We start from the raw sequence: 25,479 nt of genomic DNA, 5'->3' as shown, positions 1-25,479 counted from the left end.
TTTGTTTTTTTTACTGTCCATGATTTTTAACCAAAATCATGAGACTGAAATATTTTTTCATCACTTCAACAGCATATAACTTCTTGTGACGTTATGTATGTTGATTTGACAAAATTGGTGAATTTTAAAAATTTGGGTTAAAATTTTTTGAGATTGTAGGCTATGGAAGCGTTTCTGTGTACTGTCATTTGCATAAAATGATGCAAAGAATTGGTAAGGCACCAATTTTGGAGATGGATAGGAAGGCTGTAAGGGGAGGAGGAGGCCTCTATTAGGGCACAGTGTCTTTCATTTCGCTGTGCTCTTAATAGATAATACAGTAATGTTCCCATAGCCAGCTATCGTAACTCAGTTTAACATTGTGCTATTTGTTTTTGACAGGAAGTGGCACTCAAAAGCCTAGTAAGAAGAAATCTTGTTGTTTTAAATCTGTATGTAAAATGTGTAGTTTTGCTATGTGTAAATTTGTACCAATAGTGTGCTGTACTTGCCAGCAATTGTTATGATTTTTTTGTATTCCTACTTGTACCATTTTTTTTAACCCAAATAAGTTTTTTTTTTTTACTGTCCATGATTTTTAACCAAAATCATGAGACTGAAAAATTTTTTCTTCACTTCAACAGCATATAACTTCTTGAGACGTTATGTATGTTGATTTGACAAAATTGGTGAATTTGAAAAATTTGGGTTAAAATTTTTTGAGATTGTAGGCAATGGAAGTGTTTCTGTGTACTGTCATTTGCATAAAATGATGCAAAGAATTGGTAAGGCACCAATTTTGGATATGGATAGGAAGGCTGTAAGGGGAGGAGGAGGCCTCTATTAGGGCACAGTGTCTTTCATTTCGCTGTGCTCTTAATAGATAATACAGTAATGTTCCCATAGCCAGCTATCGTAACTCAGTTTAACATTGTGCTATTTGTTTTTGACAGGAAGTGGCACTCAAAAGCCTAGTAAGAAGAAATCTTGTTGTTTTAAATCTGTATGTAAAATGTGTAGTTTTGCTATGTGTAAATTTGTACCAATAGTGTGCTGTACTTGCCAGCTATTGTGATAATTTTTTTAATTCCTATTTGTACCTTTTTTTTACCCAAATCATAGGTTTTTTTTTACTGTCCATGATTTTTAACCAAAATCATGAGACTGAAATTTTTTTTCTTCACTTCAACAGCATATAACTCCTTGAGACGTTATGTATGTTGATTTGACAAAATTGGTGAATTTTAAAAATTTTGGTTAAAATTTTTTGAGATTGTAGGCTATGGAAGCATTTCTGCGTACTGTCATTTGCATAAAATGATGCAAAGAATTGGTAAGGCACCAATTTTGGAGATGGATAGGAAGGCTGTAAGGGGAGGAGGAGGCCTCTATTAGGGCACAGTGTCTTTCATTTCGCTGTGCTCTTAATAGATAATACAGTAATGTTCCCATAGCCAGCTATCGTAACTCAGTTTAACATTGTGCTATTTGTTTTTGACAGGAAGTGGCACTCAAAAGCCTAGTAAGAAGAAATCTTGTTGTTTTAAATCTGTATGTAAAATGTGTAGTTGTGCTATGTGTAAATTTGTACCAATAGTGTGCTGTACTTGCCAGCTATTGTTATGATTTTTTTGTATTCCTATTTGTACCATTTTTTTTAACCCAAATCATAGTTTTTTTTTTTTACTGTCCATGATTTTTAACCAAAATCATGAGACTGAAAATTTTTTTCTTCACTTCAACAGCATATAACTTCTTGAGACGTTATGTATGTTGATTTGACAAAATTGGTGAATTTTAAAAATTTGGGTTAAAATTTTTTGAGATTGTAGGCTAGGGAAGAGTTTCTGTGTGCTGTCATTTGCATAAAATGATGCAAAGAATTGGTAAGGCACCAATTTTGGAGATGGATAGGAAGGCTGTAAGGGGAGGAGGAGGCCTCTATTAGGGCACAGTGTCTTTCATTTCGCTGTGCTCTTAATAGATAATACAGTAATGTTCCCATAGCCAGCTATCGTAACTCAGTTTAACATTGTGCTATTTGTTTTTGACAGGAAGTGGCACTCAAAAGCCTAGTAAGAAGAAATCTTGTTGTTTTAAATCTGTATGTAAAATGTGTAGTTTTGCTATGTGTAAATTTGTACCAATAGTGTGCTGTACTTGCCAGCAATTGTTATGATTTTTTTGTATTCCTACTTGTACCATTTTTTTTAACCCAAATAAGTTTGTTTTTTTTACTGTCCATGATTTTTAACCAAAATCATGAGACTGAAAAATTTTTTCTTCACTTCAACAGCATATAACTTCTTGAGACGTTATGTATGTTGATTTGACAAAATTGGTGAATTTGAAAAATTTGGGTTAAAATTTTTTGAGATTGTAGGCTATGGAAGTGTTTCTGTGTACTGTCATTTGCATAAAATGATGCAAAGAATTGGTAAGGCACCAATTTTGGAGATGGATAGGAAGGCTGTAAGGGGAGGAGGAGGCCTCTATTAGGGCACAGTGTCTTTCATTTCGCTGTGCTCTTAATAGATAATACAGTAATGTTCCCATAGCCAGCTATCGTAACTCAGTTTAACATTGTGCTATTTGTTTTTGACAGGAAGTGGCACTCAAAAGCCTAGTAAGAAGAAATCTTGTTGTTTTAAATCTGTATGTAAAATGTGTAGTTTTGCTATGTGTAAATTTGTACCAATAGTGTGCTGTACTTGCCAGCTATTGTGATAATTTTTTTAATTCCTATTTGTACCTTTTTTTTACCCAAATCATAGGTTTTTTTTTACTGTCCATGATTTTTAACCAAAATCATGAGACTGAAATTTTTTTTCTTCACTTCAACAGCATATAACTCCTTGAGACGTTATGTATGTTGATTTGACAAAATTGGTGAATTTTAAAAATTTTGGTTAAAAGTTTTTGAGATTGTAGGCTATGGAAGCATTTCTGCGTACTGTCATTTGCATAAAATGATGCAAAGAATTGGTAAGGCACCAATTTTGGAGATGGATAGGAAGGCTGTAAGGGGAGGAGGAGGCCTCTATTAGGGCACAGTGTCTTTCATTTCGCTGTGCTCTTAATAGATAATACAGTAATGTTCCCATAGCCAGCTATCGTAACTCAGTTTAACATTGTGCTATTTGTTTTTGACAGGAAGTGGCACTCAAAAGCCTAGTAAGAAGAAATCTTGTTGTTTTAAATCTGTATGTAAAATGTGTAGTTGTGCTATGTGTAAATTTGTACCAATAGTGTGCTGTACTTGCCAGCTATTGTTATGATTTTTTTGTATTCCTATTTGTACCATTTTTTTTAACCCAAATCATAGTTTTTTTTTTTTACTGTCCATGATTTTTAACCAAAATCATGAGACTGAAAAATTTATTCTTCACTTCAACAGCATATAACTTCTTGAGACGTTATGTATGTTGATTTGACAAAATTGGTGAATTTTAAAAATTTGGGTTAAAATTTTTTGAGATTGTAGGCTAGGGAAGAGTTTCTGTGTGCTGTCATTTGCATAAAATGATGCAAAGAATTGGTAAGGCACCAATTTTGGAGATGGATAGGAAGGCTGTAAGGGGAGGAGGAGGCCTCTATTAGGGCACAGTGTCTTTCATTTCGCTGTGCTCTTAATACCGTATATACTCGAGTATAGGCCGAGTTTTTCAGCACGATTTTTCGTGCTGAAAACACCCCCCTCGGCTTATACTCGAGTGAACTCCCCCACCCGCAGTGGTCTTCAACCTGCGGACCTCCAGAGGTTTCAAAACTACAACTCACAGCAAGCCCGGGCAGCCATCGGCTGTCCGGGCTTGCTGGGAGTTGTAGTTTTGAAACCTCCGGAGGTCCGCAGGTTGGAGACCACTGCGGCCTTCAACAACATCCAGCCCCCTCTCACCCCCTTTAGTTCTGAGTACTCACCTCCGCTCGGCGCTGGTCCGGTCCTGCAGGACTGTCCGGTGAGGAGGTGGTCCGGTGGGATAGTAGTTCCGGGCTGCTATCTTCACCGGGGAGGCCTCTTCTAAGCGCTTCGGGCCCGGCCTCAGAATAGTCACGTTGCCGTGACAACGACGCAGAGGTGCGTTCATTGCGAACGTAATTCTGCGTCATTGCCAAGGCAACGGCTCTATTCCGGGCCGGAAGCGCGGAGAAGAGGCGCCCCCGGTGAAGATAGCAGCCCGGACCACCTCCCCACCGGACCCCCTCCTCACCGGACCACCTCCTCACCGGACAGTCCTGCAGGACCGGACCAGCGCCGAGCGGAGGTGAGTACTCAGAACTAAAGGGGGTGAGAGGGGGGCTGGATGATGTTGAAGGCCGCAGTGGTCTTCAACCTGCGGACCTCCGGAGGTTACAAAACTACAACTCCCAGCAAGCCCGGACAGCCGATGGCTGCCCGGGCTTGCTGGGAGTTGTAGTTTTGAAACCTCTGGAGGTCCGCAGGTTGAAGACCACTGAGGGCGAATGATGAGAAGAGGATGATGAAGGGGGGGTGTGGGGATGATGAAGGGGGGGGGGTGGGATGATAAGGGGATGATGAAGGGGGGATGTGTGGGATGATAAGGGGATGATGAAGGGGGGATGTGTGGGATGATAAGGGGATGATGAAGGGGGGATGTGTGGGATGATAAGGGGATGATGAAGGGGGGATGTGTGGGATGATAAGGGGATGATGAAGGGGGGATGTGTGGGATGATAAGGGGATGATGAAGGGGAGATGTGTGGGATGATAAGGGGATGATGAAGGGGGGATGTGTGGGATGATGAGAAGGGGATGATGATGAGGATGTTAATGACGGGTCTGGATGATGACAGGGGGGGATGAGGTATTTCCCACCCTAGGCTTATACTCGAGTCAATAACTTTTCCTGGGATTTTGGGTTAAAATTAGGGGTCTCGGCTTATACTCGGGTCGGCTTATACTCGAGTATATACGGTAGATAATACAGTAATGTTCCCATAGCCAGCTATTAGATATGAGCGAACTTACAGTAAATTTGATTCATCACAAACTTCTCGGCTCGGCGGTTGCTGACTTTTCCTGCATAAATTAGTTCAGCTTTCCGGTGCTCCGGTGGGCTGGAAAAGGTGGATACAGTCCTAGGAAAGAGTCTCCTAGGACTGTATCCACCTTTTCCAGCCCACGGGAGCATCTGAAAGCTGAACTAATTTATGCAGGAAAAGTCATCAACTGCCGAGCCGAGAAGTTTGTGACTAATCAAATTTACTGTAAGTTCGCTCATCTCTACTAGCTATCTTAACTCAGTTTAACATTGTGCTATTTGTTTTTGACAGGAGGTGGCACTTTTTTTTTATTACAAAAGCCTAGTAAGAAGGAATCTTGTTGTTTTTAAATCTGTATATAACATGTGTAGTTTTGCTATGTGTAAATTTGTACCAATAGTGTGCTGTACTTGCCAGCTATTGTGATAATTTTTTTGTATTCCTATTTGTACCTTTTTTTTAACCCAAATCACAGTTTGTTTTTTTTTACTGTCCATGATTTTTAACCAAAATCATGAGACTGAAACATTTTTTCTTCACTTCAACAGCATATAACTTCTTGAGACGTTATGTATGTTGATTTGACAAAATTGGTGAATTTTAAAAATTTTGATTAAATTTTTTTGAGATTGTAGGCTATGGAAGCGTTTCTGTGTACTGTCATTTGCATAAAATGATGCAAAGAATTGGTAAGGCACCAATTTTGGAGATGGATAGGAAGGCTGTAAGGGGAGGAGGAGGCCTCTATTAGGGCACAGTGTCTTTCATTTCAATGTGCTCTTAATAGATAATACAGTAATGTTCCCATAGCCAGCTATTAGAGATGAGCGAACTTACAGGAAATTCGAATCGTCACGATCTTCTATGCTCGGCGGTTGCTGACTTTTCCTGCATAAATTAGTTCAGCTTTCCGGTGCTCTGGTGTGCTGGAAAAGGTGGATACAGTCCTAGGAAAGAGTCTCCTAGGACTGTATCCACCTTTTCCAGCCCAGGGGAGCACCTGTAAGCTGAACTAATTTATGCAGGAAAAGCTATCAACTGCCGAGCCGAGAAATTCGTGACGAATCGAATTTACTGTAAGTTTGCTTATCTCTACCAGCTATCTTAACTCAGTTTAACATTTTGCTATTTGTTTTTGACAGGAGGTGGCACATTTTTTTTATTACAAAAGCCTAGTAAGAAGGAATCTTGTTGTTTTTAAATCTGTATGTAAAATGTGTAGTTTTGCTATGTGTAAATTTGTACCAATAGTGTGCTGAACTTGCCAGCTATTGTGATAATTTTTTTAAATTCCTATTTGTACCTTTTTTTAACCCAAATCATAGTTTTTTTTTTACTGTCCATGATTTTTAACCAAAATCATGAGACTGAAATTTTTTTTCTTCACTTCAACAGCATATAACTCCTTGAGACGTTATGTATGTTGATTTGACAAAATTGGTGAATTTGAAAAATTTTGGTTAAAATTTTTTGAGATTGTAGGCTATGGAAGCATTTCTGCGTACTGTCATTTGCATAAAATGATGCAAAGAATTGGTAAGGCACCAATTTTGGAGATGGATAGGAAGGCTGTAAGGGGAGGAGGAGGCCTCTATTAGGGCACAGTGTCTTTCATTTCGCTGTGCTCTTAATAGATAATACAGTAATGTTCCCATAGCCAGCTATCGTAACTCAGTTTAACATTGTGCTATTTGTTTTTGACAGGAAGTGGCACTTTTTTTTTATCACAAAAGCCTAGTAATAAGAAATCTTGTTGTTTTAAATCTGTATGTAAAATGTGTAGTTTTGCTATGTGTAAATTTGTACCAATAGTGTGCTGTACTTGCCAGCTATTGTTATGATTTTTTTGTATTCCTATTTTTACAATTTTTTTAACCCAAATCATAGTTTGTTTTTTTTACTGTCCATGATTTTTAACCAAAATCATGAGACTGAAATATTTTTTCATCACTTCAACAGCATATAACTTCTTGTGACGTTATGTATGTTGATTTGACAAAATTGGTGAATTTTAAAAATTTGGGTTAAAATTTTTTGAGATTGTAGGCTATGGAAGCGTTTCTGTGTACTGTCATTTGCATAAAATGATGCAAAGAATTGGTAAGGCACCAATTTTGGAGATGGATAGGAAGGCTGTAAGGGGAGGAGGAGGCCTCTATTAGGGCACAGTGTCTTTCATTTCGCTGTGCTCTTAATAGATAATACAGTAATGTTCCCATAGCCAGCTATCGTAACTCAGTTTAACATTGTGCTATTTGTTTTTGACAGGAAGTGGCACTCAAAAGCCTAGTAAGAAGAAATCTTGTTGTTTTAAATCTGTATGTAAAATGTGTAGTTTTGCTATGTGTAAATTTGTACCAATAGTGTGCTGTACTTGCCAGCAATTGTTATGATTTTTTTGTATTCCTACTTGTACCATTTTTTTTAACCCAAATAAGTTTTTTTTTTTACTGTCCATGATTTTTAACCAAAATCATGAGACTGAAAAATTTTTTCTTCACTTCAACAGCATATAACTTCTTGAGACGTTATGTATGTTGATTTGACAAAATTGGTGAATTTGAAAAATTTGGGTTAAAATTTTTTGAGATTGTAGGCTATGGAAGTGTTTCTGTGTACTGTCATTTGCATAAAATGATGCAAAGAATTGGTAAGGCACCAATTTTGGAGATGGATAGGAAGGCTGTAAGGGGAGGAGGAGGCCTCTATTAGGGCACAGTATCTTTCATTTCGCTGTGCTCTTAATAGATAATACAGTAATGTTCCCATAGCCAGCTATCGTAACTCAGTTTAACATTGTGCTATTTGTTTTTGACAGGAAGTGGCACTCAAAAGCCTAGTAAGAAGAAATCTTGTTGTTTTAAATCTGTATGTAAAATGTGTAGTTTTACTATGTGTAAATTTGTACCAATAGTGTGCTGTACTTGCCAGCTATTGTGATAATTTTTTAAATTCCTATTTGTACCTTTTTTTTACCCAAATCATAGGTTTTTTTTTACTGTCCATGATTTTTAACCAAAATCATGAGACTGAAATTTTTTTTCTTCACTTCAACAGCATATAACTCCTTGAGACGTTATGTATGTTGATTTGACAAAATTGGTGAATTTTAAAAATTTTGGTTAAAATTTTTTGAGATTGTAGGCTATGGAAGCATTTCTGCGTACTGTCATTTGCATAAAATGATGCAAAGAATTGGTAAGGCACCAATTTTGGAGATGGATAGGAAGGCTGTAAGGGGAGGAGGAGGCCTCTATTAGGGCACAGTGTCTTTCATTTCGCTGTGCTCTTAATAGATAATACAGTAATGTTCCCATAGCCAGCTATCGTAACTCAGTTTAACATTGTGCTATTTGTTTTTGACAGGAAGTGGCACTCAAAAGCCTAGTAAGAAGAAATCTTGTTGTTTTAAATCTGTATGTAAAATGTGTAGTTGTGCTATGTGTAAATTTGTACCAATAGTGTGCTGTACTTGCCAGCTATTGTTATGATTTTTTTGTATTCCTATTTGTACCATTTTTTTTAACCCAAATCATAGTTTTTTTTTTTTACTGTCCATGATTTTTAACCAAAATCATGAGACTGAAAAATTTTTTCTTCACTTCAACAGCATATAACTTCTTGAGACGTTATGTATGTTGATTTGACAAAATTGGTGAATTTTAAAAATTTTGGTTAAAATTTTTTGAGATTGTAGGCTATGGAAGCATTTCTGCGTACTGTCATTTGCATAAAATGATGCAAAGAATTGGTAAGGCACCAATTTTGGAGATGGATAGGAAGGCTGTAAGGGGAGGAGGAGGCCTCTATTAGGGCACAGTGTCTTTCATTTCGCTGTGCTCTTAATAGATAATACAGTAATGTTCCCATAGCCAGCTATTAGATATGAGCGAACTTACAGTAAATTTGATTCATCACAAACTTCTCGGCTCGGCGGTTGCTGACTTTTCCTGCATAAATTAGTTCAGCTTTCCGGTGCTCCGGTGGGCTGGAAAAGGTGGATACAGTCCTAGGAAAGAGTCTCCTAGGACTGTATCCACCTTTTCCAGCCCACGGGAGCATCTGAAAGCTGAACTAATTTATGCAGGAAAAGTCATCAACTGCCGAGCCGAGAAGTTTGTGACTAATCAAATTTACTGTAAGTTCGCTCATCTCTACTAGCTATCTTAACTCAGTTTAACATTGTGCTATTTTTTTTTGACAGGAGGTGGCACTTTTTTTTTATTACAAAAGCCTAGTAAGAAGGAATCTTGTTGTTTTTAAATCTGTATATAACATGTGTAGTTTTGCTATGTGTAAATTTGTACCAATAGTGTGCTGTACTTGCCAGCTATTGTGATAATTTTTTTGTATTCCTATTTGTACCTTTTTTTAACCCAAATCATAGTTTTTTTTTTTTTTACTGTCCATGATTTTTAACCAAAATCATGAGACTGAAACATTTTTTCTTCACTTCAACAGCATATAACTTCTTGAGACGTTATGTATGTTGATTTGACAAAATTGGTGAATTTTAAAAATTTTGATTAAATTTTTTTGAGATCGTAGGCTATGGAAGCGTTTCTGTGTACTGTCATTTGCATAAAATGATGCAAAGAATTGGTAAGGCACCAATTTTGGAGATGGATAGGAAGGCTGTAAGGGGAGGAGGAGGCCTCTATTAGGGCACAGTGTCTTTCATTTCAATGTGCTCTTAATAGATAATACAGTAATGTTCCCATAGCCAGCTATTAGAGATGAGCGAACTTACAGTAAATTCGAATCGTCACGATCTTCTATGCTCGGCGGTTGCTGACTTTTCCTGCATAAATTAGTTCAGCTTTCCGGTGCTCTGGTGTGCTGGAAAAGGTGGATACAGTCCTAGGAAAGAGTCTCCTAGGACTGTATCCACCTTTTCCAGCCCAGGGGAGCACCTGTAAGCTGAACTAATTTATGCAGGAAAAGCTATCAACTGCCGAGCCGAGAAGTTTGTGACGAATCGAATTTACTGTAAGTTTGCTTATCTCTACCAGCTATCTTAACTCAGTTTAACATTTTGCTATTTGTTTTTGACAGGAGGTGGCACATTTTTTTTTATTACAAAAGCCTAGTAAGAAGGAATCTTGTTGTTTTTAAATCTGTATGTAAAATGTATAGTTTTGCTATGTGTAAATTTGTACCAATAGTGTGCTGAACTTGCCAGCTATTGTGATAATTTTTTAAAATTCCTATTTGTACCTTTTTTTTAACCCAAATCATAGGTTTTTTTTTACTGTCCATGATTTTTAACCAAAATCATGAGACTGAAAAATTTTTTCTTCACTTCAACAGCATATAACTTCTTGAGACGTTATGTATGTTGATTTGACAAAATTGGTGAATTTTAAAAATTTGGGTTAAAATTTTTTGAGATTGTAGGCTATGGAAGCGTTTCTGTGTACTGTCATTTGCATAAAATGATGCAAAGAATTGGTAAGGCACCAATTTTGGAGATGGATAGGAAGGCTGTAAGGGGAGGAGGAGGCCTCTATTAGGGCACAGTGTCTTTCATTTTGCTGTGCTCTTAATAGATAATACAGTAATGTTCCCATAGCCAGCTATCGTAACTCAGTTTAACATTGTGCTATTTGTTTTTGACAGGAAGTGGCACTCAAAAGCCTAGTAAGAAGAAATCTTGTTGTTTTAAATCTGTATGTAAAATGTGTAGTTTTGCTATGTGTAAATTTGTACCAATAGTGTGCTGTACTTGCCAGCTATTGTGATAATTTTTGTAATTCCTATTTGTACCTTTTTTTTACCCAAATCATAGGTTTTTTTTTACTGTCCATGATTTTTAACCAAAATCATGAGACTGAAATTTTTTTTCTTCACTTTAACAGCATATAACTCCTTGAGACGTTATGTATGTTGATTTCACAAAATTGGTGAATTTTAAAAATTTTGGTAAATTTTTTTTGAGATTGTAGGCTATGGAAGCATTTCTGCGTACTGTCATTTGCATAAAATGATGCAAAGAATTGGTAAGGCACCAATTTTGGAGATGGAAAGGAAGGCTGTAAGGGGAGGAGGAGGCCTCTATTAGGGCACAGTGTCTTTCATTTCGCTGTGCTCTTAATAGATAATACAGTAATGTTCCCATAGCCAGCTATCGTAACTCAGTTGTCACGATTCGGCAGGCTAGAGGTGGATCCTCTGTGCCAGAGAGGGATTGGCGTGGACCGTGTCAGTGGAACGGTTCTAAGTTGCTAGTGGTATTCACCAGAGCCCGCCGCAAAGCGGGATGGTCTTGCAGCTGCGGTAGCAACCAGGTCGTATCCACTGGCAACGGCTCAACCTCTCTGACTGCTGAGATAAGCGCGGTACAAGGGAGTAGACAAGAGCAAGGTCAGACGTAGCAGAAGGTCGGGACAGGCGGCAAGGTTCGTAGTCAATGGTGGAATTGCAGGAGGTCTGGAACACAGTATGGGTAACACAGTAAAGCTTTCTCAAGGCACAAGGCAACAAGATCCGGCAAGGGAGTGCAGGGGAAGTGAGGTATAAGTAGGCAAGGAACAGGTGCAAGCAAATCAGGGTGATTGGGCCAGGCACCATCATTGGTGCACTGGCCCTTTAAATTTCAGAGCGCTGGCGCGCGCGCGCCCTAGAGAGCGGAGCCGCGCGCGCCAGAGCATGACAGCCGGGGACCGGGACAGGTAAGTGACCTGGGGTGCGATTCGCGGGCGGGCGCGTCCCGCTATGCGAATCGCATCCCCGCCGGCCATGTCAGTGCAGCGCTCCCGGTCAGCGGGTCTGACCGGGGCGCTGCAGGGAGAGAAACGCCGCGAGCGCTTCGGGGAGGAGCAGGGACCCGGAGCACTCGGCGTAACATCAGTTTAACATTGTGCTATTTGTTTTTGACAGGAAGTGGCACTCAAAAGCCTAGTAAGAAGAAATCTTGTTGTTTTAAATCTGTATGTAAAATGTGTAGTTTTGCTATGTGTAAATTTGTACCAATAGTGTGCTGTACTTGCCAGCAATTGTTATGATTTTTTTGTATTCCTACTTGTACCATTTTTTTTTAACCCAAATCATATTTTTTTTTTTTACTGTCCATGATTTTTAACCAAAATCATGAGACTGAAACATTTTTTCTTCACTTCAACAGCATATAACTTCTTGAGACGTTATGTATGTTGATTTGATAAAATTGGTGAATTTTAAAAATTTGGGTTAAAATTTTTTGAGATTGTAGGCTATGGAAGTGTTTCTGTGTACTGTCATTTGCATAAAATTATGCAAAGAATTGGTAAGGCACCAATTTTGGAGATGGATAGGAAGGCTGTAAGGGGAGGAGGAGGCCTCTATTAGGGCACAGTGTCTTTCATTTCGCTGTGCTCTTAATAGATAATACAGTAATGTTCCCATAGCCAGCTATCGTAACTCAGTTTAACATTGTGCTATTTGTTTTTGACAGGAAGTGGCACTCAAAAGCCTAGTAAGAAGAAATCTTGTTGTTTTAAATCTGTATGTAAAATGTGTAGTTTTGCTATGTGTAAATTTGTACCAATAGTGTGCTGTACTTGCCAGCTATTGTGATAATTTTTTAAATTCCTATTTGTACCTTTTTTTTACCCAAATCATAGGTTTTTTTTTTACTGTCCATGATTTTTAACCAAAATCATGAGACTGAAATTTTTTTTCTTCACTTCAACAGCATATAACTCCTTGAGACGTTATGTATGTTGATTTGACAAAATTGGTGAATTTTAAAAATTTTGGTTAAAATTTTTTGAGATTGTAGGCTAGGGAAGAGTTTCTATGTGCTGTCATTTGCATAAAATGATGCAAAGAATTGGTAAGGCACCAATTTTGGAGATGGATAGGAAGGCTGTAAGGGGAGGAGGAGGCCTCTATTAGGGCACAGTGTCTTTCATTTCGCTGTGCTCTTAATAGATAATACAGTAATGTTCCCATAGCCAGCTATTAGATATGAGCGAACTTACAGTAAATTTGATTCATCACAAACTTCTCGGCTCGGCGGTTGCTGACTTTTCCTGCATAAATTAGTTCAGCTTTCCGGTGCTCCGGTGGGCTGGAAAAGGTGGATACAGTCCTAGGAAAGAGTCTCCTAGGACTGTATCCACCTTTTCCAGCCCACGGGAGCATCTGAAAGCTGAACTAATTTATGCAGGAAAAGTCATCAACTGCCGAGCCGAGAAGTTTGTGACTAATCAAATTTACTGTAAGTTCGCTCATCTCTACTAGCTATCTTAACTCAGTTTAACATTGTGCTATTTGTTTTTGACAGGAGGTGGCACTTTTTTTTTTATTACAAAAGCCTAGTAAGAAGGAATCTTGTTGTTTTTAAATCTGTATATAAAATGTGTAGTTTTGCTATGTGTAAATTTGTACCAATAGTGTGCTGTACTTGCCAGCTATTGTGATAATTTTTTTGTATTCCTATTTGTACCTTTTTTTTAACCCAAATCATAGTTTTTTTTTTTTTTTACTGTCCATGATTTTTAACCAAAATCATGAGACTGAAACATTTTTTCTTCACTTCAACAGCATATAACTTCTTGAGACGTTATGTATGTTGATTTGACAAAATTGGTGAATTTTAAAAATTTTGATTAAAATTTTTTGAGATTGTAGGCTATGGAAGCGTTTCTGTGTACTGTCATTTGCATAAAATGATGCAAAGAATTGGTAAGGCACCAATTTTGGAGATGGATAGGAAGGCTGTAAGGGGAGGAGGAGGCCTCTATTAGGGCACAGTGTCTTTCATTTCAATGTGCTCTTAATAGATAATACAGTAATGTTCCCATAGCCAGCTATTAGAGATGAGCGAACTTACAGGAAATTCGAATCGTCACGATCTTCTATGCTCGGCGGTTGCTGACTTTTCCTGCATAAATTAGTTCAGCTTTCCGGTGCTCTGGTGTGCTGGAAAAGGTGGATACAGTCCTAGGAAAGAGTCTCCTAGGACTGTATCCACCTTTTCCAGCCCAGGGGAGCACCTGTAAGCTGAACTAATTTATACAGGAAAAGCTATCAACTGCCGAGCCGAGAAGTTCGTGACAAATCGATTTTACTGTAAGTTTGCTTATCTCTACCAGCTATCTTAACTCAGTTTAACATTTTGCTATTTGTTTTTGACAGGAGGTGGCACATTTTTTTTTATTACAAAAGCCTAGTAAGAAGGAATCTTGTTGTTTTTAAATCTGTATGTAAAATGTGTAGTTTTGCTATGTGTAAATTTGTACCAATAGTGTGCTGAACTTGCCAGCTATTGTGATAATTTTTTAAATTCCTATTTGTACCTTTTTTTAACCCAAATCATAGGTTTTTTTTACTGTCCATGATTTTTAACCAAAATCATGAGACTGAAATTTTTTTTCTTCACTTCAACAGCATATAACTCCTTGAGACGTTATGTATGTTGATTTGACAAAATTGGTGAATTTGAAAAATTTTGGTTAAAATTTTTTGAGATTGTAGGCTATGGAAGCATTTCTGCGTACTGTCATTTGCATAAAATGATGCAAAGAATTGGTAAGGCACCAATTTTGGAGATGGATAGGAAGGCTGTAAGGGGAGGAGGAGGCCTCTATTAGGGCACAGTGTCTTTCATTTCGCTGTGCTCTTAATAGATAATACAGTAATGTTCCCATAGCCAGCTATCGTAACTCAGTTTAACATTGTGCTATTTGTTTTTGACAGGAAGTGGCACTTTTTTTTTATCACAAAAGCCTAGTAATAAGAAATCTTGTTGTTTTAAATCTGTATGTAAAATGTGTAGTTTTGCTATGTGTAAATTTGTACCAATAGTGTGCTGTACTTGCCAGCTATTGTTATGATTTTTTTGTATTCCTATTTTTACAATTTTTTTAACCCAAATCATAGTTTGTTTTTTTTACTGTCCATGATTTTTAACCAAAATCATGAGACTGAAATATTTTTTCATCACTTCAACAGCATATAACTTCTTGTGACGTTATGTATGTTGATTTGACAAAATTGGTGAATTTTAAAAATTTGGGTTAAAATTTTTTGAGATTGTAGGCTATGGAAGCGTTTCTGTGTACTGTCATTTGCATAAAATGATGCAAAGAATTGGTAAGGCACCAATTTTGGAGATGGATAGGAAGGCTGTAAGGGGAGGAGGAGGCCTCTATTAGGGCACAGTGTCTTTCATTTCGCTGTGCTCTTAATAGATAATACAGTAATGTTCCCATAGCCAGCTATCGTAACTCAGTTTAACATTGTGCTATTTGTTTTTGACAGGAAGTGGCACTCAAAAGCCTAGTAAGAAGAAATCTTGTTGTTTTAAATCTGTATGTAAAATGTGTAGTTGTGCTATGTGTAAATTTGTACCAATAGTGTGCTGTACTTGCCAGCTATTGTTATGATTTTTTTGTATTCCTATTTGTACCATTTTTTTTAACCCAAATCATAGTTTGTTTTTTTTACTGTCCATGATTTTTAACCAAAATCATGAGACTGAAAAATTTTTTCTTCACTTCAACAGCATATAACTTCTTGAGACGTTATGTATGTTGATTTGACAAAATTGGTGAATTTTAAAAATTTGGGTTAAAATTTTTTGAGATTGTAGGCTAGGGAAGAGTTTCTGTGTGCTGTCATTTGCATAAAATGATGCAAAGAATTGGTAAGGCACCAATTTTGGAGATGGATAGGAAGGCTGTAAGGGGAGGAGGAGGCCTCTATTAGGGCACAGTGTCTTTCATTTCGCTGTGCTCTTAATAGATAATACAGTAATGTTCCCATAGCCAGCTATTAGATATGAGCGAACTTACAGTAAATTTGATTCATCACAAACTTCTCGGCTCGGCGGTTGCTGACTTTTCCTGCATAAATTAGTTCAGCTTTCCGGTGCTCCGGTGGGCTGGAAAAGGTGGATACAGTCCTAGGAAAGAGTCTCCTAGGACTGTATCCACCTTTTCCAGCCCACGGGAGCATCTGAAAGCTGAACTAATTTATGCAGGAAAAGTCATCAACTGCCGAGCCGAGAAGTTTGTGACTAATCAAATTTACTGTAAGTTCGCTCATCTCTACTAGCTATCTTAACTCAGTTTAACATTGTGCTATTTGTTTTTGACAGGAGGTGGCACTTTTTTTTTATTACAAAAGCCTAGTAAGAAGGAATCTTGTTGTTTTTAAATCTGTATATAACATGTGTAGTTTTGCTATGTGTAAATTTGTACCAATAGTGTGCTGTACTTGCCAGCTATTGTGATAATTTTTTTGTATTCCTATTTGTACCTTTTTTTTAACCCAAATCATAGTTTTTTTTTTTTTTACTGTCCATGATTTTTAACCAAAATCATGAGACTGAAACATTTTTTCTTCACTTCAACAGCATATAACTTCTTGAGACGTTATGTATGTTGATTTGACAAAATTGGTGAATTTTAAAAATTTTGCTTAAATTTTTTTGAGATTGTAGGCTATGGAAGCGTTTCTGTGTACTGTCATTTGCATAAAATGATGCAAAGAATTGGTAAGGCACCAATTTTGGAGATGGATAGGAAGGCTGTAAGGGGAGGAGGAGGCCTCTATTAGGGCACAGTGTCTTTCATTTCAATGTGCTCTTAATAGATAATACAGTAATGTTCCCATAGCCAGCTATTAGAGATGAGCGAACTTACAGTAAATTTGAATCGTCACGATCTTCTATGCTCGGCGGTTGCTGACTTTTCCTGCATAAATTAGTTCAGCTTTCCGGTGCTCTGGTGTGCTGGAAAAGGTGGATACAGTCCTAGGAAAGAGTCTCCTAGGACTGTATCCACCTTTTCCAGCCCAGGGGAGCACCTGTAAGCTGAACTAATTTATGCAGGAAAAGCTATCAACTGCCGAGCCGAGAAGTTTGTGACGAATCGAATTTACTGTAAGTTTGCTTATCTCTACCAGCTATCTTAACTCAGTTTAACATTTTGCTATTTGTTTTTGACAGGAGGTGGCACATTTTTTTTTATTACAAAAGCCTAGTAAGAAGGAATCTTGTTGTTTTTAAATCTGTATGTAAAATGTGTAGTTTTGCTATGTGTAAATTTGTACCAATAGTGTGCTGAACTTGCCAGCTATTGTGATAATTTTTTTAAATTCCTATTTGTACCTTTTTTTAACCCAAATCATAGGCTTTTTTTTACTGTCCATGATTTTTAACCAAAATCATGAGACTGAAACATTTTTTCTTCACTTCAACAGCATATAACTTCTTGAGACGTTATGTATGTTGATTTGACAAAATTGGTGAATTTTAAAAATTTGGGTTAAAATTTTTTGAGATTGTAGGCTATGGAAGCGTTTCTGTGTACTGTCATTTGCATAAAATGATGTAAAGAATTGGTAAGGCACCAATTTTGGAGATGGATAGGAAGGCTGTAAGGGGAGGAGGAGGCCTCTATTAGGGCACAGTGTCTTTCATTTTGCTGTGCTCTTAATAGATAATACAGTAATGTTCCCATAGCCAGCTATCGTAACTCAGTTTAACATTGTGCTATTTGTTTTTGACAGGAAGTGGCACTCAAAAGCCTAGTAAGAAGAAATCTTGTTGTTTTAAATCTGTATGTAAAATGTGTAGTTTTGCTATGTGTAAATTTGTACCAATAGTGTGCTGTACTTGCCAGCTATTGTGATAATTTTTGTAATTCCTATTTGTACCTTTTTTTTACCCAAATCATAGGTTTTTTTTACTGTCCATGATTTTTAACCAAAATCATGAGACTGAAATTTTTTTTCTTCACTTCAACAGCATATAACTCCTTGAGACGTTATGTATGTTGATTTCACAAAATTGGTGAATTTTAAAAATTTTGGTAAAAATTTTTTGAGATTGTAGGCTATGGAAGCATTTCTGCGTACTGTCATTTGCATAAAATGATGCAAAGAATTGGTAAGGCACCAATTTTGGAGATGGATAGGAAGGCTGTAAGGGGAGGAGGAGGCCTCTATTAGGGCACAGTGTCTTTCATTTCGCTGTGCTCTTAATAGATAATACAGTAATGTTCCCATAGCCAGCTATCGTAACTCAGTTGTCACGATTCGGCAGGCTGGAGGTGGATCCTCTGTGCCAGAGAGGGATTGGCGTGGACCGTGTCAGTGGAACGGTTCTAAGTTGCTACTGGTATTCACCAGAGCCCGCCGCAAAGCGGGATGGTCTTGCAGCTGCGGTAGCAACCAGGTCGTATCCACTGGCAACGGCTCAACCTCTCTGACTGCTGAGATAAGCGCGGTACAAGGGAGTAGACAAGAGCAAGGTCAGACGTAGCAGAAGGTCGGGACAGGCGGCAAGGTTCGTAGTCAATGGTGGAATTGCAGGAGGTCTGGAACACAGTATGGGTAACACAGTAAAGCTTTCTCAAGGCACAAGGCAACAAGATCCGGCAAGGGAGTGCAGGGGAAGTGAGGTATAAGTAGGCAAGGAACAGGTGCAAGCAAATCAGGGTGATTGGGCCAGGCACCATCATTGGTGCACTGGCCCTTTAAATCTCAGAGCGCTGGCGCGCGCGCGCCCTAGAGAGCGGAGCCGCGCGCGCCAGAGCATGACAGCCGGGGACCGGGACAGGTAAGTGACCTGGGGTGCGATTCGCGGGCGGGCGCGTCCCGCTATGCGAATCGCATCCCCGCCGGCCATGTCAGTGCAGCGCTCCCGGTCAGCGGGTCTGACCGGGGCGCTGCAGGGAGAGAAACGCCGCGAGCGCTTCGGGGAGGAGCAGGGACCCGGAGCGCTCGGCGTAACATCAGTTTAACATTGTGCTATTTGTTTTTGACAGGAAGTGGCACTCAAAAGCCTAGTAAGAAGAAATCTTGTTGTTTTAAATCTGTATGTAAAATGTGTAGTTTTGCTATGTGTAAATTTGTACCAATAGTGTGCTGTACTTGCCAGCAATTGTTATGATTTTTTTGTATTCCTACTTGTACCATTTTTTTTTAACCCAAATCATAGTTTTTTTTTTACTGTCCATGATTTTTAACCAAAATCATGAGACTGAAACATTTTTTCTTCACTTCAACAGCATATAACTTCTTGAGACGTTATGTATGTTGATTTGATAAAATTGGTGAATTTTAAAAATTTGGGTTAAAATTTTTTGAGATTGTAGGCTATGGAAGTGTTTCTGTGTACTGTCATTTGCATAAAATTATGCAAAGAATTGGTAAGGCACCAATTTTGGAGATGGATAGGAAGGCTGTAAGGGGAGGAGGAGGCCTCTATTAGGGCACAGTGTCTTTCATTTCGCTGTGCTCTTAATAGATAATACAGTAATGTTCCCATAGCCAGCTATCGTAACTCAGTTTAACATTGTGCTATTTGTTTTTGACAGGAAGTGGCACTCAAAAGCCTAGTAAGAAGAAATCTTGTTGTTTTAAATCTGTATGTAAAATGTGTAGTTTTGCTATGTGTAAATTTGTACCAATAGTGTGCTGTACTTGCCAGCTATTGTGATAATTTTTTTAATTCCTATTTGTACCTTTTTTTTACCCAAATCATAGGTTTTTTTTTTACTGTCCATGATTTTTAACCAAAATCATGAGACTGAAATTTTTTTTCTTCACTTCAACAGCATATAACTCCTTGAGACGTTATGTATGTTGATTTGACAAAATTGGTGAATTTTAAAAATTTTGGTTAAAATTTTTTGAGATTGTAGGCTAGGGAAGAGTTTCTATGTGCTGTCATTTGCATAAAATGATGCAAAGAATTGGTAAGGCACCAATTTTGGAGATGGATAGGAAGGCTGTAAGGGGAGGAGGAGGCCTCTATTAGGGCACAGTGTCTTTCATTTCGCTGTGCTCTTAATAGATAATACAGTAATGTTCCCATAGCCAGCTATTAGATATGAGCGAACTTACAGTAAATTTGATTCATCACAAACTTCTCGGCTCGGCGGTTGCTGACTTTTCCTGCATAAATTAGTTCAGCTTTCCGGTGCTCCGGTGGGCTGGAAAAGGTGGATACAGTCCTAGGAATGAGTCTCCTAGGACTGTATCCACCTTTTCCAGCCCACGGGAGCATCTGAAAGCTGAACTAATTTATGCAGGAAAAGTCATCAACTGCCGAGCCGAGAAGTTTGTGACTAATCAAATTTACTGTAAGTTCGCTCATCTCTACTAGCTATCTTAACTCAGTTTAACATTGTGCTATTTGTTTTTGACAGGAGGTGGCACTTTTTTTTTTATTACAAAAGCCTAGTAAGAAGGAATCTTGTTGTTTTTAAATCTGTATATAAAATGTGTAGTTTTGCTATGTGTAAATTTGTACCAATAGTGTGCTGTACTTGCCAGCTATTGTGATAATTTTTTTGTATTCCTATTTGTACCTTTTTTTTAACCCAAATCATAGTTTTTTTTTTTTTTTACTGTCCATGATTTTTAACCAAAATCATGAGACTGAAACATTTTTTCTTCACTTCAACAGCATATAACTTCTTGAGACGTTATGTATGTTGATTTGACAAAATTGGTGAATTTTAAAAATTTTGATTAAAATTTTTTGAGATTGTAGGCTATGGAAGCGTTTCTGTGTACTGTCATTTGCATAAAATGATGCAAAGAATTGGTAAGGCACCAATTTTGGAGATGGATAGGAAGGCTGTAAGGGGAGGAGGAGGCCTCTATTAGGGCACAGTGTCTTTCATTTCGCTGTGCTCTTAATAGATAATACAGTAATGTTCCCATAGCCAGCTATCGTAACTCAGTTTAACATTGTGCTATTTGTTTTTGACAGGAAGTGGCACTTTTTTTTTATCACAAAAGCCTAGTAATAAGAAATCTTGTTGTTTTAAATCTGTATGTAAAATGTGTAGTTTTGCTATGTGTAAATTTGTACCAATAGTGTGCTGTACTTGCCAGCTATTGTTATGATTTTTTTGTATTCCTATTTTTACAATTTTTTTAACCCAAATCATAGTTTGGTTTTTTTACTGTCCATGATTTTTAACCAAAATCATGAGACTGAAATATTTTTTCATCACTTCAACAGCATATAACTTCTTGTGACGTTATGTATGTTGATTTGACAAAATTGGTGAATTTTAAAAATTTGGGTTAAAATTTTTTGAGATTGTAGGCTATGGAAGCGTTTCTGTGTACTGTCATTTGCATAAAATGATGCAAAGAATTGGTAAGGCACCAATTTTGGAGATGGATAGGAAGGCTGTAAGGGGAGGAGGAGGCCTCTATTAGGGCACAGTGTCTTTCATTTCGCTGTGCTCTTAATAGATAATACAGTAATGTTCCCATAGCCAGCTATCGTAACTCAGTTTAACATTGTGCTATTTGTTTTTGACAGGAAGTGGCACTCAAAAGCCTAGTAAGAAGAAATCTTGTTGTTTTAAATCTGTATGTAAAATGTGTAGTTGTGCTATGTGTAAATTTGTACCAATAGTGTGCTGTACTTGCCAGCTATTGTTATGATTTTTTTGTATTCCTATTTGTACCATTTTTTTTAACCCAAATCATAGTTTTTTTTTTTTTACTGTCCATGATTTTTAACCAAAATCATGAGACTGAAAAATTTTTTCTTCACTTCAACAGCATATAACTTCTTGAGACGTTATGTATGTTGATTTGACAAAATTGGTGAATTTTAAAAATTTGGGTTAAAATTTTTTGAGATTGTAGGCTAGGGAAGAGTTTCTGTGTGCTGTCATTTGCATAAAATGATGCAAAGAATTGGTAAGGCACCAATTTTGGAGATGGATAGGAAGGCTGTAAGGGGAGGAGGAGGCCTCTATTAGGGCACAGTGTCTTTCATTTCGCTGTGCTCTTAATAGATAATACAGTAATGTTCCCATAGCCAGCTATTAGATATGAGCGAACTTACAGTAAATTTGATTCATCACAAACTTCTCGGCTCGGCGGTTGCTGACTTTTCCTGCATAAATTAGTTCAGCTTTCCGGTGCTCCGGTGGGCTGGAAAAGGTGGATACAGTCCTAGGAAAGAGTCTCCTAGGACTGTATCCACCTTTTCCAGCCCACGGGAGCATCTGAAAGCTGAACTAATTTATGCAGGAAAAGTCATCAACTGCCGAGCCGAGAAGTTTGTGACTAATCAAATTTACTGTAAGTTCGCTCATCTCTACTAGCTATCTTAACTCAGTTTAACATTGTGCTATTTGTTTTTGACAGGAGGTGGCACTTTTTTTTTATTACAAAAGCCTAGTAAGAAGGAATCTTGTTGTTTTTAAATCTGTATATAACATGTGTAGTTTTGCTATGTGTAAATTTGTACCAATAGTGTGCTGTACTTGCCAGCTATTGTGATAATTTTTTTGTATTCCTATTTGTACCTTTTTTTTAACCCAAATCATAGTTTTTTTTTTTTTTACTGTCCATGATTTTTAACCAAAATCATGAGACTGAAACATTTTTTCTTCACTTCAACAGCATATAACTTCTTGAGACGTTATGTATGTTGATTTGACAAAATTGGTGAATTTTAAAAATTTTGCTTAAATTTTTTTGAGATTGTAGGCTATGGAAGCGTTTCTGTGTACTGTCATTTGCATAAAATGATGCAAAGAATTGGTAAGGCACCAATTTTGGAGATGGATAGGAAGGCTGTAAGGGGAGGAGGAGGCCTCTATTAGGGCACAGTGTCTTTCATTTCAATGTGCTCTTAATAGATAATACAGTAATGTTCCCATAGCCAGCTATTAGAGATGAGCGAACTTACAGTAAATTCGAATTGTCACGATCTTCTATGCTCGGCGGTTGCTGACTTTTCCTGCATAAATTAGTTCAGCTTTCCGGTGCTCTGGTGTGCTGGAAAAGGTGGATACAGTCCTAGGAAAGAGTCTCCTAGGACTGTATCCACCTTTTCCAGCCCAGGGGAGCACCTGTAAGCTGAACTAATTTATGCAGGAAAAGCTATCAACTGCCGAGCCGAGAAGTTTGTGACGAATCGAATTTACTGTAAGTTTGCTTAACTCTACCAGCTATCTTAACTCAGTTTAACATTTTGCTATTTGTTTTTGACAGGAGGTGGCACATTTTTTTTATTACAAAAGCCTAGTAAGAAGGAATCTTGTTGTTTTTAAATCTGTATGTAAAATGTGTAGTTTTGCTATGTGTAAATTTGTACCAATAGTGTGCTGAACTTGCCAGCTATTGTGATAATTTTTTTAAATTCCTATTTGTACCTTTTTTTAACCCAAATCATAGGGTTTTTTTTACTGTCCATGATTTTTAACCAAAATCATGAGACTGAAACATTTTTTCTTCACTTCAACAGCATATAACTTCTTGAGACGTTATGTATGTTGATTTGACAAAATTGGTGAATTTTAAAAATTTGGGTTAAAATTTTTTGAGATTGTAGGCTATGGAAGCGTTTCTGTGTACTGTCATTTGCATAAAATGATGCAAAGAATTGGTAAGGCACCAATTTTGGAGATGGATAGGAAGGCTGTAAGGGGAGGAGGAGGCCTCTATTAGGGCACAGTGTCTTTCATTTTGCTGTGCTCTTAATAGATAATACAGTAATGTTCCCATAGCCAGCTATCGTAACTCAGTTTAACATTGTGCTATTTGTTTTTGACAGGAAGTGGCACTCAAAAGCCTAGTAAGAAGAAATCTTGTTGTTTTAAATCTGTATGTAAAATGTGTAGTTTTGCTATGTGTAAATTTGTACCAATAGTGTGCTGTACTTGCCAGCTATTGTGATAATTTTTGTAATTCCTATTTGTACCTTTTTTTTACCCAAATCATAGGTTTTTTTTACTGTCCATGATTTTTAGCCAAAATCATGAGACTGAAATTTTTTTTCTTCACTTCAACATCATATAACTCCTTGAGACGTTATGTATGTTGATTCCACAAAATTGGTGAATTTTAAAAATTTTGGTAAAAATTTTTTGAGATTGTAGGCTATGGAAGCATTTCTGCGTACTGTCATTTGCATAAAATGATGCAAAGAATTGGTAAGGCACCAATTTTGGAGATGGATAGGAAGGCTGTAAGGGGAGGAGGAGGCCTCTATTAGGGCACAGTGTCTTTCATTTCGCTGTGCTCTTAATAGATAATACAGTAATGTTCCCATAGCCAGCTATCGTAACTCAGTTGTCACTATTCGGCAGGCTGGAGGTGGATCCTCTGTGCCAGAGAGGGATTGGCGTGGACCGTGTCAGTGGAACGGTTCTAAGTTGCTACTGGTATTCACCAGAGCCCGCCGCAAAGCGGGATGGTCTTGCAGCTGCGGTAGCAACCAGGTCGTATCCACTGGCAACGGCTCAACCTCTCTGACTGCTGAGATAAGTGCGGTACAAGGGAGTAGACAAGAGCAAGGTCAGACGTAGCAGAAGGTCGGGACAGGCGGCAAGGTTCGTAGTCAATGGTGGAATTGCAGGAGGTCTGGAACACAGTATGGGTAACACAGTAAAGCTTTCTCAAGGCACAAGGCAACAAGATCCGGCAAGGGAGTGCAGGGGAAGTGAGGTATAAGTAGGCAAGGAACAGGTGCAAGCAAATCAGGGTGATTGGGCCAGGCACCATCATTGGTGCACTGGCCCTTTAAATCTCAGAGCGCTGGCGCGCGCGCGCCCTAGAGAGCGGAGCCGCGCGCGCCAGAGCATGACAGCCGGGGACCGGGACAGGTAAGTGACCTGGGGTGCGATTCGCGGGCGGGCGCGTCCCGCTATGCGAATCGCATCCCCGCCGGCCATGTCAGTGCAGCGCTCCCGGTCAGCGGGTCTGACCGGGGCGCTGCAGGGAGAGAAACGCCGCGAGCGCTTCGGGGAGGAGCAGGGACCCGGAGCGCTCGGCGTAACATCAGTTTAACATTGTGCTATTTGTTTTTGACAGGAAGTGGCACTCAAAAGCCTAGTAAGAAGAAATCTTGTTGTTTTAAATCTGTATGTAAAATGTGTAGTTTTGCTATGTGTAAATTTGTACCAATAGTGTGCTGTACTTGCCAGCAATTGTTATGATTTTTTTGTATTCCTACTTGTACCATTTTTTTTTAACCCAAATCATAGTTTCTTTTTTTACTGTCCATGATTTTTAACCAAAATCATGAGACTGAAACATTTTTTCTTCACTTCAACAGCATATAACTTCTTGAGACGTTATGTATGTTGATTTGATAAAATTGGTGAATTTTAAAAATTTGGGTTAAAATTTTTTGAGATTGTAGGCTATGGAAGTGTTTCTGTGTACTGTCATTTGCATAAAATTATGCAAAGAATTGGTAAGGCACCAATTTTGGAGATGGATAGGAAGGCTGTAAGGGGAGGAGGAGGCCTCTATTAGGGCACAGTGTCTTTCATTTTGCTGTGCTCTTAATAGATAATACAGTAATGTTCCCATAGCCAGCTATTAGAGATGAGCGAACTTACAGTAAATTCGAATCGTCACGATCTTCTATGCTCGGCGGTTGCTGACTTTTCCTGCATAAATTAGTTCAGCTTTCCGGTGCTCTGGTGTGCTGGAAAAGGTGGATACAGTCCTAGGAAAGAGTCTCCTAGGACTGTATCCACCTTTTCCAGCCCAGGGGAGCACCTGTAAGCTGAA

The sequence above is a fragment of the Hyla sarda genome, chromosome 5 (assembly GCF_029499605.1).
Source record: "Hyla sarda isolate aHylSar1 chromosome 5, aHylSar1.hap1, whole genome shotgun sequence".
NCBI lineage: Eukaryota > Metazoa > Chordata > Amphibia > Anura > Hylidae > Hyla > Hyla sarda.
Note: the sequence above shows the minus strand (reverse complement) of the source record.